Genomic DNA, 22,310 nt, shown 5'->3' on the forward strand with positions numbered 1-22,310 from the left:
TTTATAACAATTAAAATATAAAATACAACAATATAAAATTTTATAAAAATTAAATATATTTTTTATTCAAAAAATAATCATGAACCATCTATAGTGGTGTGGTGCAAATACTTAACAACTGTTGTTAAAACTGAACAAAGGAGCTTTCATAACTAATGATAACAGTAAGATTAAAAAAAATCATATATTTGACCACGCCTCAATTTTAAAGGAATATACTTCTTTCTTGCATCTTGATTGAATAAAATCAGGTTCAGTGAAAGTAAAGAATCATGTTTTGGGCTGGTGTCAGCACTGCACATTATTCTAAGAGGTTGTCAGGCTTTTTAGGTTGGAATTCAGGCAGTAATTATCTCTGCTACTGGTGTATAATTCAACTCTGCATTCATTCAAAAATATTTCGAACATCTACAATGTGCATATACAGTATTCAACTAAACAGATCCTGTTCTCTGTAAGACTTATGTAGTGAGAAGAGCAAATGTTAAACAGATATTACAGAAATGATTTATAACAGTTGGTATATAAAAATTTTAATTAGAAATAAATTTATACAGTTGCAAATAGTGTTTGTCATACTTCAATTCCCCAAATCCTTAAAATATTTTTAAAACAGGTCCTAATTTATTTTTTACAACAGTTAGCATACCTTACCTGGGAATCTGAATAACCGATACAGGGGAACTCTCTCCTCATTAAGATCGTCAGAAAACAAGCTTACTATATAATCAGAAGGATGATTAGCAAATATGAAACCAAAATAAAACAATTCACTATTGAGCTGACAGATTAGTATGAATTTTAAGCATGTCTGAATTAAGATTCAGGACCAATATCTGGAAGAAGAAAATCCTATTCCTTAAAAAGTTCCATTTATGGGCCCTCCCTGGTGGCGCAATGGGTTAGGATGCAGCACTGCAAACTGGCCTGGGCGGATTCAGTTTGATCCCGCCCCAGAGGTGACCCACAGAGCGCGGCAGACCTCTCCTGACCTGCCCCGCTGCTCCCCTCAGCAGTGTGCCTTGTGGATCTGCCTGTTCTGCTCCCCACTTGTCTATGGTGAATCTTCTCACTGCCCCTGCACCTCTGGCCTGTACCCCAGTTGTGTATGCACAAATAAATAAATCTTTAAAAAAAAAAAAAAAGGTTCCATTTATGAAGTTGAATATTTTAGCTTAACTAATATACCTTAAAACTTTGCTTTCTAAGATTATAAAATTCTCAAGAACAAAGTCCATGTACTCATTTTTTACCCCCTCCAAGGAAAGTAAGTAAAATGCCTTGCCAAAAGACTAACACATAGCAAAAAATCAATAAAAATACCAACAATTGCATTCTTACTAGTAATTTCATAGCAGCAGTTTAAGTACTCAACAAATACTGTGCAACTAACTAAACTCTAGTTTGTAGCTACTCTATTCATTTACACAACACAAAGATTAGTACTCTTCCAATCAGTTCACTCTGACAACTCCTACCATCTACCACTTCGTATACTAACACTTCTCAATATCATTCAAAGCTTTTCATAATCAGGCTCTATTCAAGTATGTTTATCCTTGCTTCTCAACATACATCCCCTATGATTTAGTCAATTCAGTTTTTTCTTCTCTTCCTAACATGTTGCTATCTGCTGCTGTGCTGTATACTTTCTTCCCCTTTAAAAGTTGATACCTACCTTTTCCATAATAAATTCACAATGCTAAAATTTAAAACACTGACAACAAAGGTTTTTCATAACTCACTACTGATAAAACCTAACTTAACCACAATTTCTATGAAAAGTCATATATTTCAGTGTATAACTATTAGTAATATACTTGATTATGAAGCACTATCCCAAACACCACAGCAGAAGTATTAACTTCCTAAAAACAAAAAACTACCAGCATCAAAGGTTTAGATGATGTATGGGGGGGACCTATGTTCTCATATCTATTTTTAAGCTTACATTGGCCTGATCCTCCCCTGAAAACCTAGTATTTATACAGGACCACAATTCTTCTTGCTCCACGTATCACTACATCCCTAAATAGACTATAACTAAAGTAAGCTTCATGAGAGCAGAGAGCTCTTTTGGTTAGTACACCATTATATTCTCAGCAACTGGAAGAATGAATACCATCTATTTTAGTGACCAATAAATAATTTAATGAATGAATGAATTTTAGGTCTCTATAGCTTCTAACAATGTCTGGCATGTACAAAATGTTTCTCCTTTTCTTTTTTATAATTTCCCAGATTACAACGCAAACTGTACATACAAGTTTTATACATCAACTATTTCATATAGGTAATTTTTTCTAAAGTTACTAAAAATATCTCAATTTCACCACTAACAGCTTCCAAATCATATCTTAAATCTTTTGTTTCACAAGGCTGATAAAAGAAAAGCAACCATGCTCATTGATAATCACTTTTTATTCCTGACCACTAACTTCACATAAATTAACCTATTCACTCCATCACTCTCTTAGTCAACTATTTTTTTGTAAGAGATCTATTTATTTATGCATACAGAATTGGTTACAGGCCAGAGGTGCAGTAGTAGTGAGAGAATTCACCAGAGTCAGAGTGGGGAGCAGAACAAGCAGATGGAAGAATAACACTGCTGAGGGGAGCAGCAGGTGGGTCAGGAGAGGTCTGCTGCGCCATGTGGGTCACTCCCCTGGCCGGGATCGAACTCGTGCTGAAGAGGCAGTGGCTAAGTTTCACACAGCTGTGCTTTAAGCCACTGTGCCACCAGGGGAGGACCCAGTCAACTATTTCATATCTTCACTCTTATTGACTTTATTCCAATCTCGTAGTAGAAAAAAAAAATCAGAAGACTGCCAAAATTTCCACCATCTATCTGCTCACCTGCCTATTTCTATTCTAGAGTTTTGTCTACATTCCCATCATACTATACTTCCAACCTCTCTAAATCCTACTTCACTGATATCTTCTCAACATTATTTAGGCAACTATCTTCTTTCTTACAGCATCCATTTCTCACCTATCCTACAATAATGCCAGTAAGCATGAAACATACCACAATTTTCCTAAGAAAACTCCCCTTGAGGGCCTTCCAAGTGGCACAGGAAGTCGCAACTATAAAGTTATTGCCAGCCAATATGGCGTCAGTTGGATCCCCAGCTAGGAAGCTAACCCACATGGTACAGCAGACCTCTCCTGTCATGCGTACTGCTTCCCTCAGCAGTGTGTTTCAGTTGATCTGTCTGTTCTGCTTCCCACTCTGGCCTGTTCTGCACCTCTGGCCTACACCCAATTTTTGTATGCATAAATAAAAATAATATTAAGAAGAAAATCTCTTGACCCCATCCTTCACGAGCTTCCCATTTCTCTGTTCGTCTTATACAACAAACTTCTTGGAAAAGTTATCTATGTATCTTACCTCCAAATTTCCACCTGTTTTCCCCTACTAAAACACGTGAATTACACTTTCACCACCATCTGTCAACAAAAATGCTGGTCAAGGTCACCAATTATAGGGGCTCTATCAACAGAATCAACAGATTCCTTTTTCACTAGACTTGCAGGATACCTCTCTCAGTTCTCTTAATTAATCAAACTCGGTTACCTTTACAGGTTTTTCCTTTTCTCCCTGAACCCTAAACACTGGAGTTAATCAGGTGTGTTCTTCTTCTTTTTTAACTACACTTACTTCGTACATGATTAAGATTTAGTCTTTTAACTTAAATTCTAACTTAGGGCCCTCCCTGGTGGCACAACGGTTTAAACCACAGGACTATGAATCTATCTGCAGTCACTACAGCATGACTTCCATCCCTGACCAGGAAACTGACGCACAAGACTTATTAGCAGACCTCTTCTGATCAGCCCACTGCTCCCCTCAGCAGTGTGTTTCAGTGGATGGGTCTATTCTCCTCAACACTCCGTCTCTGGTGAATCCTCTCATCTGCACCCCAGTTCTTGTATTCATAAATAAACGAAATAAATTCCAACATCAAGGATTCACAAATTTCTATCTCCAGATTGAAACCAACCGAAACCTCTTCCTGGAACTCCAGAAACACATATTTATTTGCCTCTGTGAAATACCAGCTGGATGTCTATAATTAGGAACTTCAAGGTTAATATCTAACATCAAGTCATCTTTGCCCACTCTACTTTCCCAAATTTGCTCTTCCCATAGGCTTTATCTCAATAAATTCAATTCCAGCCCATAATATTTATGCCAAAAATTTCTAACCACCTATGAATTTTTCTTTTTCTAATGCTTCACATGTCCTTTCAGTCAGCAAAGTTTATCTTCAATGTATGAAGTATCAGTGTCTCAAAACTTGGACTGCTACCAATCAAATTAGAGTAGTAATCTGACCTGGACAATTGCAGGAGCCTCCTAACTGGTTTCTTTCTTCAGTATGTGTCAGAATATGTCATTCCTTTGCTCAAAACCTTTTCTTTTTTAAGACTGATTTATTTATGCATACAGAACTGGGGTACAGGCCAGAGGTGCAGGGGTGGTGAGAGGATTTACAGAGATAGAGCGGGGAACAGAACAGGCAGACTGATGAAGTATACTACTGAGAGGAGCAGCAGGTGAGTCAGAAGAGGTCTGCTGCATCATGTGGGTCACCTCCCTATCTGGGGATTGAACTCGTGCTGAAGCGGCCACCACTAGCTTCACAGTGCTATGTTTTAACAGGTTGCACCACCAGGGAGGGCCCTCAAAACCCTTTCATTGTCTTCCTATCCCATGCAAACTAAAAGTCCTTACAATGTTCTGAAGGCCCTATCTAACCCTCCATCTACCTCTCTTCAATCTCCTACCATTCTTCCCACTTAGTTCTAAGAAACAGAGAAAACAGGACACCTCCTCCTGTTTTTCAAGTACAAAATAAATACTCCTACCTTAGGGCCTTTTTACTTATTATTCTGCCCAAATAGCACACCACCCACATAACTGCATGATTTGGTCTTTTATTTCCTTTTTGTTTAACTGAAGTAACATTAGTTTACAACATTATATACATATACGTTTCAAGTGTACAGATTTTTCACCCCAGCAACTGTTATTTCACACCACAAATACCAAAAGCTCAATTATCATCCACCACTAAGCTATTTCCTTCCCCCCATGATACGCATTTTGTTGTCAGTTAAAGGACTATTGTTTTCAGTTGGTTTTGATTGCTTTCACTTTTCTTTATAATGCCACAAATGGTACCTTTTCCTTTTTAATTTCACTTAGCCTAATTCCCTCAAGATCTATCCATGTTGCTGAAAATAGCCAAAAGTTAACCTTTTCTACAGCTGTATGTAAATCACAACTTGAAAAAAAATTATTGAAGTAAAAATAGCTCATAACATTGTTTCTAATTCAGAGGATAGGGACATAGTAACACACTTCCCCAGAATCATATTCTCATACCACTCCCATCACCAAGCAGCCAAATACCACATCTTAATACATTCATCCATCACTGGGCAACTTGCTTCATGACTTAACCCACCCCCCTAAAAAAAAATCTCTGACCATCGTTCATAAAATAGAAAAACACCTATCCCACACCACAGTGTTCTCACTCTGTTCTATTTTTCTCATTGCTCTTCTCACCATCTGGAGTATAGTATATTTATATATTATTTCTATCTTCCCATTGGAATGCAAATTCTACCAAGAAACAGATTTTTATCAGCTTATTTCAGTGGGGTAATCCCAGAATCTAGATATATACCTTGTCACAAAGGAGCTATTCAATAGATATGAATTGACTGCATACCATAAATGAGTTATGTTTTATTACCCTTAATAAGTTCCTTTTAAAACTTCTTCTCCACCCCCATGTGTTTTTAAATTTTTTCCCCAAAGATTTATTTATTTATGCATACAACAACTGGGTACAAGCCAGAGGTGTGGGATGGTGGTGGTGAGAGGATTCACCAGACAGAGGGGGGAACAGAACAGGTAGATATGCTGAGGGGAGCAGCTAGCAAGAAAGGAGAGGTCTGCTGCATCATGTTGAGTCACCTTCCTGGCCTGGGATCAAACTAGTGCCACAGTGGCTGTGATCACCTCATAGTGCTGCACTTTAACCCACTGTGCAACCAGGGAGGGCCCTTGATTTTTAATTTCTAATGCCCATCTTTGGTCTGACATTACTTTTGGTGAACTGATGTTGAATTGATAACCATGTATCTTTTGGTTAGGTATTAAAAAAATCCACCCTAGAATAAAACTAACAATGTACACAAAAACAATTACTTTTATATTCACTGTGCACAAGTGCACACATATAAATTTTTCCCTACAACATTTTTTGTTTTCATAAACAAAACAATGTTTTGTTTCATAATTAAAGAATGCCTAATGAAAAGACTTGCATAAGTCTTACTATGTTTTTATAAATGCAAAGCAGAATTTTAATATTTATTCCAAAAAACTCAAAGGATTTTGATCAGCACTTATTTACTTTCCAAGTATTCCAGAGATGAGTTTGGGAGGGCACAATTCTTTTCAATTTAAAAATGGAAAAAACTGAAGGGAGTGGTGAGGGAAAAATGGAAAAAAATCTAATTTGTGACTTAAAGTTTCATAAATGATTACAAAAATAGCAGGGTATCAATAAACTAAAAAGCAATTAATTTAAAAACATTAATCACCACCCTATAAATCCATACAAAAATACAAAAGCATGTTTCTCTAACTTGATCAAAGTAGAAAAATAATAATATGCTTAAGGTTGTATTTTTTTAATGGCATTTGAACTTTTTTTTTTTTAGATTTATTTATTTATTTATGCATATAGAACTTGTGTGCAAGATGGTGAGAGGATTCACCAGAAACAGACTGGGGAGCAGAACAGGCCAACTGATGAAGTACACTGCCGAGGGGAGCAACGGGTGGGTCAGGAGAGGTCTGCCACGCCATGTGGGTCACCTCCGGGCCAGGGATCGAACTCATGCTGAAGTGGCTTTAGATTTTTTGTGCTGTGCTTTTACTGGCTGTGCCACCAGAGAGGGAGCCAAGGTTGTATTTTTTAAAACCATACAGGCAGCTGGAAAATGATCAGCAAGCCCCAAAATGAAGAGTTTCTAGTAAAAGTAAATACAAATTCTGAAGAGACTTCACAACAAAGAGTACTTTTTATCTGTTGAAAGTAAGCAGCTTGAAAGCCTACAGCAGTGACCAGAACGCTGCTTTTAAACCTTCAAAACACTGTTCTTTGTGAATGATACTCTTTCAGCTTTTGGAAAGACAGCCATATAATCTAAGTTTCCATTCAGGCCCGTGGATGCCAAATTTTTATGCAATTTATTCTGATTCCTACTGCAACATATTCAGCTTACCTTAAAAAAAAATTTTTTTTTTTGAAGATTTATTTATTTACGCATACAGAACTGAGGTCCAGGCCAGAGGTGCAGGATAGTGAGAGGATTCACCAGAGACAGACTGGGGAGCAGAACAGGCCGACTGATGAAGTACACTGCTGATGGGAGTAGTGGGTGGGTCAGGAGAGCTCTGCCACACCATGTGGGTCAACTCCAGGGCGGGGATCGAATTCATGCTGAAGTGGCTTTAGCTTTTTATTGCTGTGCTTTAACCCGCTGCACCACCAGAGAGGGCCCCCCAAAAATATTTTTAAGTGTAACATTGCATTATAACACAGCTCTGGTGTGCATCATTATAAATCAACATCTATATTAAATTCACCATTAAAAGTTCAACTCTGGGCCCTCCCTGGCGGCTCAGTGGATTAAAGCACAGCACTAAGAAGTTAAATCCGCTTTAGCATTGAGTTTGAAACCCACCCACCCGGGAGGTGATCCACATGGTGCGCAGACCTCTCCAGACCTGCAGGCTGCTCCCCTCAGCAGTGAGCAGTGTACTTCATAGATGTGCCTGTTCTGCTTCCTCCTCTGTCTCTGGTGAATCCTCGCACGGCCCCTGAGCCTCTGGCCTGTACCCCAGTTCTGTATGAATAAATAAATAAATCTTAAAAAAAATAAAAGTTCAACTCTGGCCCTCCCTGGTAGGAGCAACCTTGCTGCGGCTGCTTCAGTGCAAGTTCGATTCCCAGACTAGGAGGTGACCCACATGCTACAGTATACTTCTCCTGACCTGCCTGTTCTCCCTTCAGTGTATTTCAGTAGATCTATCTGTTCTGCTCCCCACTCTGTCTCCGGTGAATCCTCTCACCGCCCCTGCACCTCTAGCTTGTACCCATTTCTATATGCAATAATAAATAAAAATCTTTTTAAGAAATGTTCAATTCTCTCTTTCACCACATTATTAACCCCTTGAACCTTACTTATATACACCTTTCCCTTACGTAATCACTAATGTGACCTTATAGTCTAAAAGACTGCTTTTGTTTTATTTAGTTTATTCATCTGCTTTATTTCTGTATGTACCACTTCTGAGGGAAATAACATGGTGTTTGTCTCCACCTGACTTATTTCACTAAGCATAGTGTCCTCTACATCTATGTACATTCTTAATGTTACAAGTGGCAGGATTTAATCTTCTTATATTGCTGAACAGTATTCCATACCAATATATTAGTTTGAGATGCAATTCCATATTTTTATATAATCCCATGGGGTAACACAAAAAAAACTAGGACTGTTACATGATCTTTGCTCAAAGAGACAAATTCAAATTAATCTCAAAAGCAACTATGGAATTTAAAGTATGTTTTCAAATTGAAACAATCCAAAACAGTATATAGTCCAAAATCCAGGGAAACAATACTAAAAACTACTTTCTCTATAGTCCACTATATACCTGGGCAAGCAATATAGATGGGAGATTTTTGAACAGGAGTTGCTCAGACTTGATTTTCATCTTCATACCCTATCTCTTCTATAAAGTGACAGCCACCAATCCAAACTTGCTGTAGCAATAGCATATTCAAGTAACAAACAAAAGTCTGATAGAGGTAAAAAGTAAATCCACCATTAATACAGCGCTCTGATCTGTGACAGACTGGAAAACAAGACCACTTCATGTGCAAATATTGTTCATTATAAGGGGTAAAGAGTTATGGACACACTTGACAGAACACTAACAAGTCAATATAAAAACAAGAACATATTGATATTTAAGAACTATAAATAGGCCCTCCCTGGTGGCACAGCGGGTTAAAGCACAGCACTAAGAAGCTAAAGCCACTTCCGCATGAGTTCGATTCCCGCCTGCCCCGGAGGTGACTACATGGCATGGCAGACCTCTCCTGACCCGCCCGCTGCTCCCCTCAGCAGTGTACTTCATAGATGTGCCTGTTCTGCTCCCCTCTGTCTCTGGTGAAGCCTCTCAGCGCCCCTGAGCCTCTGGCCTGTACCCCAGCTCTGTATGCACAAACAAATAAAAAAATCTTTAAAAAAAAAAAAACTATAAATAATGATTCCTTATGTTGGTTTTAGTTAGAATAAATACAAAAGTGCAAAAAAACCACAAAAGTCCCTACCTTCAAAAGGCTGACATTCTAGAAGTTGTTTGCCAGAATGAGACAGAAAGGAAAGATCAACAATTCAGTAAAACAGCAAAAGAGGTATCAGCCAAAATAGTGACATCCCACTGATTGGAAGAAAATTTTTGCACATAATACTAATGATAAGGGACTGATCACAAAGATCTAGAGAGAGCTAATTAAGTTCAACAAAAACAAAGTCAACAAACAGTCAAAAAAATGGGCAGAAGAGATAAAAAGACACTTTTCCAAAGAAGAAATGCAAATGGCCAACAGGCATATGAAAAAATGTTCATCACTCATAATCAGATAATCCAATAAAAACCACAATGAGGTACCACCTTATACCAGTGAGAATGGCACATGTTTAAAAAAACTAGCAACAACAAATGTTGCCTAGGATGTGGAGAAACAGAAGCTTTCCTACACTCCTGGTAGGAATGCATACTGGTCCAACCACTATGGAAAGCTGTGTGGAGGTTCCTCAAACTACTAAAAATGGTGCTTCAATATGATCCTGTAATTCCACTCTTAGGAGTCTACCCAAAGGACACAAAAACATTAACTGAAAAGGACACCTGCTCCCCTATGTTTACTGCAGCACAACTTACAATAGTTACCAAGCTATGGAAGGAACCCAAATACCCAAAAATAGATCAAGATGTGGTACATTTACATAAAGGAATATTACTCAGCAATCAAAGAAGGATAAACTCATGCCCTTCACAGCAAAGTGGATGGAGTTGGAAGGGATTATGCTCAGTGAAATAAGGTACAAAGAGAAAAAAATCGAAAGGTCTCACAGGAGGAATGTAAAGAAAAAAATAAGGATGGGGGGAAGTATAACAAAGTAAAAATCAAAATCATCAGGCAACTGTAGATCAGAGGCATTCTGTAAGGGAAGAGGAGGGCGAAGGATCAGCACAAGAGTGGGAAGAGCACAAATAACTATGGTGATGATGCATGGGGTGAACTGGTGGAGGAAATTTCACAAGGAAATAATGTATAGTACAAAAATGAAGGATGATTTCATAAAAACGTTAAATTTCAAATGCCTATGAAACCTGTAAGTGGAAAGGTCAGGTAGATAGCTAGAATATGCATACAATAAATACTAGAGGGAGGAAGTATATCATAATGTAAGAATAACTTTTTTCTTACATTGGATAAGTACATATTTAAATTATCACATGCAGACTGAATAATGCTAACAGATTTTTTTTTTTTAAGATTTATTTATACATACAGAACTGGGGTACAGGCCAGAGATGCAGGACAGAGAGAGGATTCATCAGACACAGAGTGGGGAGCACAACAGGCTGACTGATAAAGTACACTGCTAAGGGGAGCAGTGGGCAGGTCAGGAGAGGTCTGCCATGCCTCCTGGGCAGGGATCGAACTCATGCTGAAGTGGCTTTAGCTTCTTAGCGCTGTGCTTTAACCCGCTGCACCAGCAGGGAGGGCCCACTACCAGATTTTTTAGCTTAAGTAATTCTAGCTTTTATCATCTGTGATAAATTTTTCTTTGTGGTCTTTACTAAACATACAGATTATGTTCATTGTTCTAAATTTCTCAACATTAAAAACCACCTATAAATTAACTATTTAAGACTTAAAATTTATAGCACATTATGCATTTTAATGTGACTGAGTTTCATGCACTTCAAGATTCTTATAGATGACCATTTATTTCTTAGGATATAGCATATTAACTAAGTAATAATAGTGCCACTGTTGCTCAAATCAGAAATCTAGCAATTATCCTTGACTCTTCTTAGTCCCTTGGTTCCCAACCTTTTTTTTTTTTTTTTAAAGATTTATTTATTTATTCATACAGAACTGGAGTACAGGCCAGAGATGTGGAGGGTGAGAGGATTCACCAAGACAGAGCGGGGAGCAGAACAGGCAGATCGACGAAGTACACTGCTGAGGGGAGCAGTGGGCGGGTCAGGAGAGGTCTGCCGTGCCATGTGGATCTCCTCCCAGGCAGGCGGGAATCGAACTCATGAGGAAGTGGCTTAGGCTTCTTAGTGCTGTGCTTTAACCCGCTGTGCCACCAGGGAGGGCCGGTTCCCAACCTTTAACCTAACATCAAAACTTTACATTACATAAGCTTACCTTATATTCAATGTTTTCCAATTCCACTGCCACTCACTTATCAACAACAAAAATTGAGCCCAATTTACAACAGGTAAGCTATGGAAGCAACCCAAATACCCCAAAATAGATCAAGAAATTGTGGTACGTTTACATAAGGGAATATTACTGGCTTTGTCTTCTGTCTGTGTATTGCTACCTTGCCTCTCTCCCCCAAGATGGAGTCAGAAAAATTATTTACTTTTTAATAATTCTGTATCATTTCCTTGCTTAAAAACTTTGGGTCTTTCCTTAATGACCTTTAGATACATAAGCCCCAATTCTAATTCAAAATTGTGGGTCAGGCAACAAATATTTATTGAGTATGGTACAGTGGCTAAGGACAGACTGTTGTATTAATTTTGGGCACGGTACTGCATGCCTCAAATTCCTCATCTATGAAAGAGTTCAATGAATATATGAAAACTAATTAGAACAGTACTTCACAAACATTACTCTTTTTTGTTCTTGCTGTTATCTGCCCTACCTTTTTACCCTAAGCCACAGGCAGAGCAGGGGCAATTATCAATCAAAAGTAGTGAAGACTGTTGTGTGTGTGACATATGTGTTCCTCTTACTCTTCTGATCCTCAGTGTCTCTGTCTTCCCTCCTCTAAAAGAAGATGGTTAATTTACTCTGCTAGAAATCTCTTCCACCCCCTTTGGATGACTTCTACTCATTGTTTCCTATCTCAGCGTAAGTCATTTCATCAGGAAGACATTTCATAACCCCCTAGACCAGGGAAGATCTCCCTCTAAAGTGTTCACACAGCATATTATAAATCTCTTAACACTCATACCATTAAGTTATAAGCTTAATATCCATATTTCCATTACATCATTCATTCCTTGAGAAGAATTACTATCTGCCTTAATCACTGCTTAAGTGCCTGTAACATAAAAAGATAATAAATATCTGTTGCCTGAATAAACATATTACTTTTAATTTTTTATCATATTACAAAGACTGAAACAAACAAAATGAAAATTAAAATATTAAAAACAATTGGGCCCTCCCTGGTGGCACAGGGGGTTAAAGCACAACACTGAGAAACTAAAGCCACTTCCACATGGGTTCGATTCCCACCTGCCCCGGAGGAGATCCACATGGTGCCGCAGACATCTCCTGACCCGCCCGCTGCTCCCCTCAGCAGTGTACTTCGTAGATCTGCCTGTTCTGCTCCCCACTCTGTCTCTGGTGAAGCCTCTCGCCGCCCCTGAGCCTCTGACCTGTACCCCAGTTCTGTATGAAGAAATAAATCAATCTTTAAAAAAAAACAACAACAACAACAATTGATCATCTTGAAGCATTGTGAAATCTTTTCATACTGTTTATACAGTTTAAAAAATAAGCACTAATTTAAAAAATACAATTGAAAAACATACCACCATGTAATTTGCTCTCTTAAAAATAAAAAGGTAAGCAATGTCCTAAATGGTTTAAGGTGTTTTACATTAAACCACTGAATCAGTGATAGTACATAAGCCAATAAAATTTTTAAAAGCTAGAGTTTCTGGCCCTCCCTGGTGGCGCAGCGGGTTAAAGCACAGCACTAAGACGCTAAAGCCATTACACATGAGTTCGATTCCCGCCTGCCCAGGAGGAGATCCATATGGTGAGGCAGACCTCTCCTGACTCGCCAGCTGCTCCCCTCAGCAGTGTACTTCTTCGATCTGCCTGTTCTGCTCCCCACTCTGTCTCTGGTGAATCCTCTCACCCTCCGCATCTCTGGCCTGTACCCTGGTTCCACATGAATAAATAAATCTTTAAAAAAAAGAAAAAAGCTAGAGTGTTTTCATAAAAATACTAATAAAACTATGTTATCACAAAATCATGTAAAAATAAACGATCATATTATTTAAAAAAAACTATGCTGTTATATAACCAATTTATTTATACAGTGTAAACTATAATTACAAAGTTGAGAAAGCAACAGGTATTTTACTCAACTATAGAACAATCTTTCATTTAAAAGACAGTGGCAAACACAATTCCTAATTTTCAGAGTACTAATCACCAACCTAGAGTATTTTTTCATTTTTATATAATGCATATTTTCTTAAATTCCAAGATGCCACAGATTTTAAGAGGCCTCATGAATCAATTACCACATTTTCAGGGGAAAATAATTTTAAAAACCTCTCCAACATTAAATGAAATTATTGTGTTATCTCCTAATTTTAGAACCATTAAACTGGGAGGAAAATGTGTCATTACCAAAGAAAAACCAAGAAACTACTTCTAGAAACTTAGAAAAAGAAAGTAAAATAGTAGGCATAGGTTACAATTAATAAGTAACAAGGGTAAAATATACACAGAAAGCATTTCTAAGGCTAAATCCTGAAGAACAAATAATACTCATCAACACTCTTGTCAGGTACAAAATTTAATCAAAACTCACTTAACTCATCAGAGAAACAAAGTTAATACAAATCAAATATATAACCTCATTGTGGAAAAGATGGGATAGGGATATTACTCGGTAATTCTAAAATGACAAGAAGAGGGGAGTAAACCTTACATCAGGAAGATTCTCCTAATGAATCATTACATTTTGATGTGAGTTACTAATAACAAAAGAATCACTTCCAAGAGGACTATAAATATGTTACTTTTGTCTTTTCATACTTTTCTGTAAAGAAATTGGAATAAAAATGTAAAATCTAACAACTGCTTTGGAAAACTGCTGGCAGTTCTTCAAAAGGTTAACCGAGTTCTCATATACCTAGCAATTTCACTATTAGGTATCACAAGAAATGAAGATGTGTTCACACAAAAACTTAATACTAAGTTCACATTAACATTACCTTTGATATAGGATGTAATCCATCAGTAAAATGGAATGAAGTACAGGCATATGCTACAACATGTGACTTAACTGTTAATTTACGTCTACTATTTTACTTTCTTGTTCTAGGTTTCTAGAAGTAGTTGAACCTTGAAAAACACAGTAAGTGAAAGTCAATTCCAAAACAGAACATGTGATTTCATTTATGTGTAATGTCAAAAACATACAAATCTACACAGAAAGTGAATCAGCAGTTATCTACAGTTGGGAGCTAAAAGATAATTTATGTAATTCTGTGAATATGTTACAGGGCACCCCAATGTGAATGTGCACTTAAGATTCAATCGTACTGAGGACACATACAAAAAGGTTCGATAATGGGTTTATTTACAAGGAGAACGGTAAAGGAACAACCCAGGGGGAAAAAAGAGAGAAATACAAGTTAACTAGAATACCCTACCAATTCTGCTGACCTGGACTCCAATAGCACAGTGAAAACTGACACAGAGCCAAACGACCCAGCTGTGACCACCAGGTCAAGATACCCCCTAAGCCCACATGTCTGGTTTTATCCCAACCTGGCTGCTCAGCTCCGCCCTCACGTCCCAGCGTGCTTCTCATTGGTATTGATGGGATTTGTAGTGCCAGTACCTGGAGTGGGAGTGGAGTCCATGAAACCTGTATCTGTTACAAATATATTAAAACCAGTGAATTGTACACTTTAAATTAGTAAATTTGTATGGTACATGTTAATGTCTCAAAGTTGTTTACACTTTTTCTGGCATATCAAAATAATGTTTTTATGAAAAGGGCTCCTTTCTACTTTCATAAAAACAGTATGAACAAATGGCAATCCTGTCAAAACTTTTCAATTAACGTATTTCAATACAGCAAGATTTAATTTTTTTGGTATATGTTGATGCATGTGATCTGACTATCCATTTGGAGAAAACAAAGCCACTCTTCATGTTATATACAAAAGTAATTGCCTCATGAAGTCTAAGAATGATACACAAAGATAAAAAGTGCTTGAGGAGTATTTATGACTATTTCCATTGTCTAGGAAATTTTTAACCAAATCAGGACACTAAAATCCATAAAGTATTAACTAACAAATTTTATTATATAAACCATTATATTTTTATATGTAAGACACTGTAGACAAAATCAAAAGATAAACAATAGACTGGAGAGAAATACAAGTAAATGAAAATAGATTAATATCTCTAATGCACAGTTATTCTATAATGCAGTAATAAGACATGTAAAATATAGGCACAGTTACAGGAAAGACAGAAATTAATCATTTAGAAGCAAAAGATGTACTTCACTCATACTGAGGGAGCTGTTAGTCAAAATAAGGTCTTCACTCATCAGTGTGGTTGAAATTTAAGAGTGGTTAACTAATATGGCCAAGGTTTGGGAAACTAGGCTCTAGTGGTTACCATCATTTGGGAAATTTTTATAGTTATCTTTATTACAAATTTAAAAGTTTACATATTCCTTTTTTTTAAGACTTATTCCTTTATTATAAGATTTTTAAAAATTATTAAGAACTGGGGTGTAGGCCAGAGATGTGTAAGAGGATTCACCAGAGACAGAGTGGGGAGCAGAACAGAAAGATCCACTGATATGTACTGCTAAGGTAAGCAACAGGAGAGATAGGAGAGATCTGTTGCGCCACACAGGTATAGCTCCCTGGCTGAATACTGAACTCTTGCTGCAGACAGCTTCATAGTGCTGAGGCCTAATCCCTTGCACCACCAGGGAGGCCCTACTCTCTGCTATTTTTAAGTAAAAAAAAAAAAAAAAGCAAGATTTCATATTGTAAAGAGAAGAAAAAACCCACATATATTGGTATGTACTCAGAAATAAGTATGGATGACTACATTTCAATTGGCAGTACTGCTAATTTAGAGAAAGTTTTTAAGTAAATATATATACACACATACACTCTGTATTAGCTTTATAATCTTTTAAAAATCAAGAAGATGATTTTTAAAAGATGTGAGCAAGCAACTACACTTAATGAAAATCCTGAATCATCTGTGGAGGGAGGGCACTAAAATTTACATAGCCATCATATGTACATACCATTCAAAGTCATGCCTGCACAAAACTGAAAAGCTACCCAATTAGCTTCAGGATATAATTTCTAACTCCATCACTCTTATACTGACAAGTTATTTTAAGACAATCCTCTCCTATGTAGGGAAACTCAATAAGGGATAAGGAAAAAAAAGATAATAAATGAAAAAACAACAGGCAACTATAAATCAGAGACTGCAGGGGAAGGTAAGGGAAAGGGACCAAAACAGGGAAGAGAAAAGCACAAGGGACTACAGGTGAACTGATGGTGGGAATTATACAGATACTGCACCTGAGAAGACTAAGCATACAATGTACAAAAATGAAGAATGATGTAAACTATATATAAAACTTTTTAAATAATAAAATAAATTTAAAATACATTTATCTCCTCATTGTTTCCACTCAAAATATGCCACATCACACCACCTACTATACACCAACTCTTTAAAAAATTTTTTTCTAGAAGTCCTCCCTGGTGGCACAAAAGGTTAAAGAAAGCACTGCACTACGAAGCTGCAGCTACTTCAGCAGGAGTTCGATCCCAAGCCAGGGAAGTGACACATGGTGTGGAAGACTTCTCCTGTCTCACCCACTGCTCCCCTCAGCAGTGTACTTTGTCAATCTACCTGCCTGTTCTGCTCCCCGCTCTATCTCTAGAGAATCCTCTCACCGCCCCTGCACTTCTGGCCTGTACCCCAGTTATGTATGCATAAATAAATACATCTTTTAAAAAATAAGTATTTTATTCTATTTTATTGTGGTGAGAGAGATTTATCCTCTTTAAAAATATAAGAATACAAAGCAATATTATTGACTAAAGGTATAATATTATACAGCAGATCTCTATCTTATTCATCTTGCTTTGGTGAAATTTTCTTTATGATAAAATTATATGTTTCTGGAAACTGTATCATCATTCTTTTTTAAAAGGAAAAAAAGTGACAAATAGGATTTCATAAAAAATAAGAATTCTGTTCATCATAAATTGCCAAGAGAGTAAAAGGCAAATCACACATGGATAATGATTCTTGCAATGCATATATCTGACAAAGAAATCACATTCAGAATATATATTAAGAGCAGGTACTTATTAAAAGAAAATGTCCAACAAAAACATAAAAAAAGATAGTTAACCTCATCAGAAATCAAAGAAATTCACAGCAATACCACAATCATTAGCCACCAGAATGGCTAAAACGAAAAAAGAATGACTCTAATCAATGTTGATGTGGAATAACTGGAATAACTATATACCTGATGGTTTTAAAGTTAAACAATTAATTTGAAAACATGGCAATATTTACTAGAGATAAAATATGCTCATCCCATGACCCAGCAATTCCAATCCTAATTATATGCTAATGAGAAAATGAGTGCATGTTGTTTACCTAAAGAGGGAGGTGACCAGGTAAGGCTGCACAGCATCAACTATGAGTAGGTGTTTCAAAGTAGTCAGGCACTGGGAGGAACCATGTTTGGGAATGACACTTTCAAACTGCTAGAGTATAAGGGTGAAAAAGCCCAAAAGAAACAAAACTGAAGAAATATGCATAATCTTGAAGAGAGTACTAAAAGAGTCTGTTCTGTCAAATAACATGGTCAGGTCTGAATTGATAAATTGCTTTCAGAAAGGTATATGTGGTATAGCCAGGGAGTCAATCCGGCGTGGAACAGGGAGATGATTACTACTTTACTACTATCTTACCAATTTTAGAAAATAATTATTTTCTTACATTCAGTTAGCCATTCTAACAACTTTATGTTGTTATTTTAACTGAATGATTCTCCAGAAATTATTCCACTGAAAAAAATGGTAAGGGGAAAGCGAGATGGACAGATGACAGCAGTTCTGCAAAAATTTACTTAAATGGCCACTATTCTTATGAGTTTATTTCCATGTTTTAGAGGAGTACCTGTTGAATAAGTAAAGAATGCAACTGTCAGGGCCCTCCCTGGAACGCAGCAGGTTAAAGCACAGTATTGAGAAGCTGAAGCCATTTCAGTATGGAGTTTGATCCCCAACCCTAGAGGTGATCCACATGGCACCATAGACCTCTCCTGGCCCGCCAGCTGCACCCTCCAGCAGTAACTTCATCAGCCAGCCTGTTCTGCTCCCCACTCTGTCTCTGGTGAATCCTCTCACCACCCCTGCATCTCTGGCCTGTATGTAGCCCAGTTCTGTATGCATAAATAAATAACTCTTAATAAAAAAATAATTCAACTGTCATTCCATAACATTGATAATTAAGATGCTCAGGAAATAAGAAATACTACTCTACAATCACAAGTGCCCATGGACCCCCCCAAAAATTATACACCAAAATTTTTATTTGCGTATGTACATTTTTGCAGAATGGATACAAAGATTTCATTTTAGTCTTAATGGGGCCCATGACTGCTAACACCACAACCACCACCACAAAAGAGTTGTGACCCTGTATTCAGGGAAGCTTCTCAGGTTAAGGTACAGAACAGATGCCTATGAAACTACAAGATAGTCATTTTTAAACCATCCAAGCTCTAAGTCTCAGTGAATTAATTTCTAGCTTTTTGTTAGATTCATGTAGAAATATTTTAGAGGGTTACTGAATCCCAAATTTATTGCTACCTTTAACATCTTGATTCTACTTAAGACAACAACCTCTAAATAACGTTTTGGGTAACATTTTCCAAAAAGCACCACTTACATGGAAGAAAACTGGATGTCTAATGCACATGAGATTCTGACTCGGTGGGAAAAAGAAACTGTACAAGACAGGGACCTTAAATCTCTGATGATTTCTAGAAAATAGCAATAGTCAGATAAACCCCAGGGAGTATGTTGTTACTAGAAATGTTTCCCTTCAATGTTTTGAAATTATTTTCTCTTCCTGGATTGACACAGTCCAAAACTACTGGTCTTTTAGGCATAGTGCCAACTTAACAGATGTGCCCTACATTTTCCTAATGGTCTATGGTGGAATGGCAAGTGTGAAGTCCTGTACTCAAGCAAGAGTGTATCTATTTCAGGCATTAGCTAAAAGGATCTGATAGGTTTTTAAATCAACAATTAATAACTTGTATGCTGTCACTAACTTTATCATCTCCTATTCCATTCCATAACTGACATCTAAATGACACCCAGAAAATACGTCCCAAAACACACAGAAAGAAAACATTTACGTACATTCTAGGATTTTAGATGTATTAAGTACACAGATAAAAATACCATCTTCTTCAAAGGAAAGTTTAACACTACCCAGTAAACTAAATAAAAATATTAGGAAGCAGCTTTATCTCATTTTACTCTAAGTTTTTAAAGTCCAGAAATGATTGCCATATTAATGGGTAAGGAGTTTTATGTCTTTTGATACCTCATTCATTTTATAAACATGTATTTACTTATATTACCCTATGTGGTCTGTTTCACAATGGATATCCAGAAAGCTAATTCTGGTCACCTTATCAGAGTACTCAAGTAGAAATAAGCACTCTGGGTCTTATTTCATAGAGAATGAAATGTAACATTATTGTTTACAAGATGTTCTTCAAGCTAGATTAACAACTCTGAGCCCAAAAGAAAAAATGTCTTTTTTGCCCAACACAGAAATTGAAATGGAGTAAACATTGGAATAATTTTTTTTAAAGATTTATTTATTTATTCATACAGAACTGGGGTACAGGCCAGAGATGCGGAGGGTGAGAGGATTCACCCGGAACAGAGTGGGGAGCAGAACAGGCAGATCGACGAAGTACAGTGCTGAGGGGAGCAGTGGGCGGGTCAGGAGAGGTCTGCCACACCATGTGGATCTCCTCCGGGGCAGGCAGGATCGAACTCATGTGGAATTGGCTTAAGCTTCTTAGTGCAGTGCTTTAACCCACTGTGCCACCAGGGAGGGTCCAACATTGGAATAATTTTAGTTGGCTTTAAGAATAAACAAAGAAATACTTGGTAACCTTTATTAAATCCTGACTTTATGTTCTACATTTGAGGGTTTTACCCTTTAAACACACAGTGTTAAATCTCTTAATTCATGCAGTTTCAAGATGATTGTTCGCTGTTCTCTGATATGCTTCTGTATCTAAACTCAAGTTTGCTAACCTGTGTTATCATTGAGCTTCACAGAATCTCAATTTATTTTGGATTTATATCCTCCAGTGTTCTTTGACGACATTCATATTCATACTATATATAATCCGTTCACATTATTATGCATGATTCAGTCACTCCCCCATTTTCTCAAATGTCAAAATTAATAGTTTCTTCTATCAAAGATAATTTTTTTAAAGATTTTTTTACTTTTGCATACAAAAACTGGGGTACAGGCCAGAGGTATGGGGGGGAAAGAGGATTCACCAGAGACAGAGTGAGGAACAGAACAGGCAGACTGAATAAAGTACACTGCTGAGGGGAGTAGCAGGACAGGCAGGAAGATATGTCTATGCCATGTGGGACAGCTCCCTGGCTAGGGATTGAACCCATGCTGCAGTGGCTATGAATAGCTTCATAGTGCTGCACTTTAACTCTCTGTGATAATTTTTAAGTCTCTACATTCAATCCTATGTTAGTTGTTACATTAGTAAATATTTAAACCCTGGAGTTTTCATTTTTAGCAGGAAATTTAAGAAAACTTATCATAAGGAATGCCTCCTTCACATTCTAAATAATATCACTTACATTAGGAAGCCAAGATAGAGCTACTTTATAATCAATACAATGGTTGTAGGGCAAATAAAACTGAAAGAGAAGTGTGATTTGATATCAAATATGGAAAAGACGAAACAAAATGTCAAGTCAAACAAGAAGATTTAGCCTAAGATATAGAAACTACAACATATGAATACTACAACATAACAACAAACGATGCCACGAAAATATAAGTTAACCAAACTTTCACTAACGATGGAATTCACATTCATTATAGTGTAACTGTCAGCTTTTTGTAGAAGTGAAGACTACATAGCTAAATTCTACTTTACTACCAACCACTTCAAATCTCTGTATTCTGATTCATCTTAATAACTCAAATTAATAAAAATAGAAATATCTGCTGCAACATAAATAGCCATGTTCTATAATGATTCACATTTAGCAATTTAAGCAATACTATTGAATTTTCCATTGTCCACAATGAGAATTTTAAAAATGCAAAACAATGAGCACTTCATTCTCTTTAAAGACCAAAGTGACTTTAGAAATTCAGCCCCTATTCATTATCACCAGTACTATCTCTGTAGTGACTGAATCCAGCTAGAAAATCAGAAAATGTTTTTAGTATCCTGTCACTATGAGTAAAATAACAAAACTATGAGACCTCTTATTTGTAGATTTGAAAAAAAGCTGGTAAGCTTTTCTAGCAAACAGAAACCGTATTTCAATGCAAACATCTAAAAAAACAGTGATGTTAATTTAATCTGTTACTATCATTTCTTCTCATTTTGCAGAGGGAATCCCTTTTGACAGGGAATAAAGATTAGAAGTAGTATAAGATTAGTTTCAACTACCATCAACTTTAATAAGTTATATAGGAACATCCCTGGTGGCGCAAGGGCTAAAGATGTCACTATCGCCAGCCACTGCAGCATGAATTCTAACCCCAGTCAGGGAGCTAGCCCACATGTTGAAGCAGACCTCTCATGTTCAGCCTGCTTCTCCCCTCAGCAATATATTTCAGTATGTTGGCCTGTTCTGCTCCCCACGATGTCTGGTGAATCCTCTTACCCCCAAAGCTCTGGCCGGCACCCCAGTTCTTGCATGCATAAATAATTCTTTTAAAAAATAACAAAGAAGTCATACAAACTTAAAAACTATGACGGGCCTCCCTGATAGCCGCTCCAGGTTAAGTCTCAGCACTATTGCCACTAAGGTTGAGTTCAAT

At 37.1% G+C, this 22,310-nt stretch overlaps 1 protein-coding gene across 1 annotated transcript in view; it reads right to left on the reverse strand.

The window, feature by feature from the left end:
* The window catches only part of ASH1L (ash1 (absent, small, or homeotic)-like (Drosophila)), a 170,983-nt gene that overhangs the window by 142,673 nt on the left and 6,000 nt on the right, over nt 1-22,310 (reverse strand). The window lies entirely within an intron of this gene.

This window comes from Condylura cristata, unplaced genomic scaffold (genome assembly GCF_000260355.1).
Source record: "Condylura cristata isolate star-nosed mole 26May11 unplaced genomic scaffold, ConCri1.0 scaffold00040, whole genome shotgun sequence".
Lineage (NCBI taxonomy): Eukaryota > Metazoa > Chordata > Mammalia > Eulipotyphla > Talpidae > Condylura > Condylura cristata.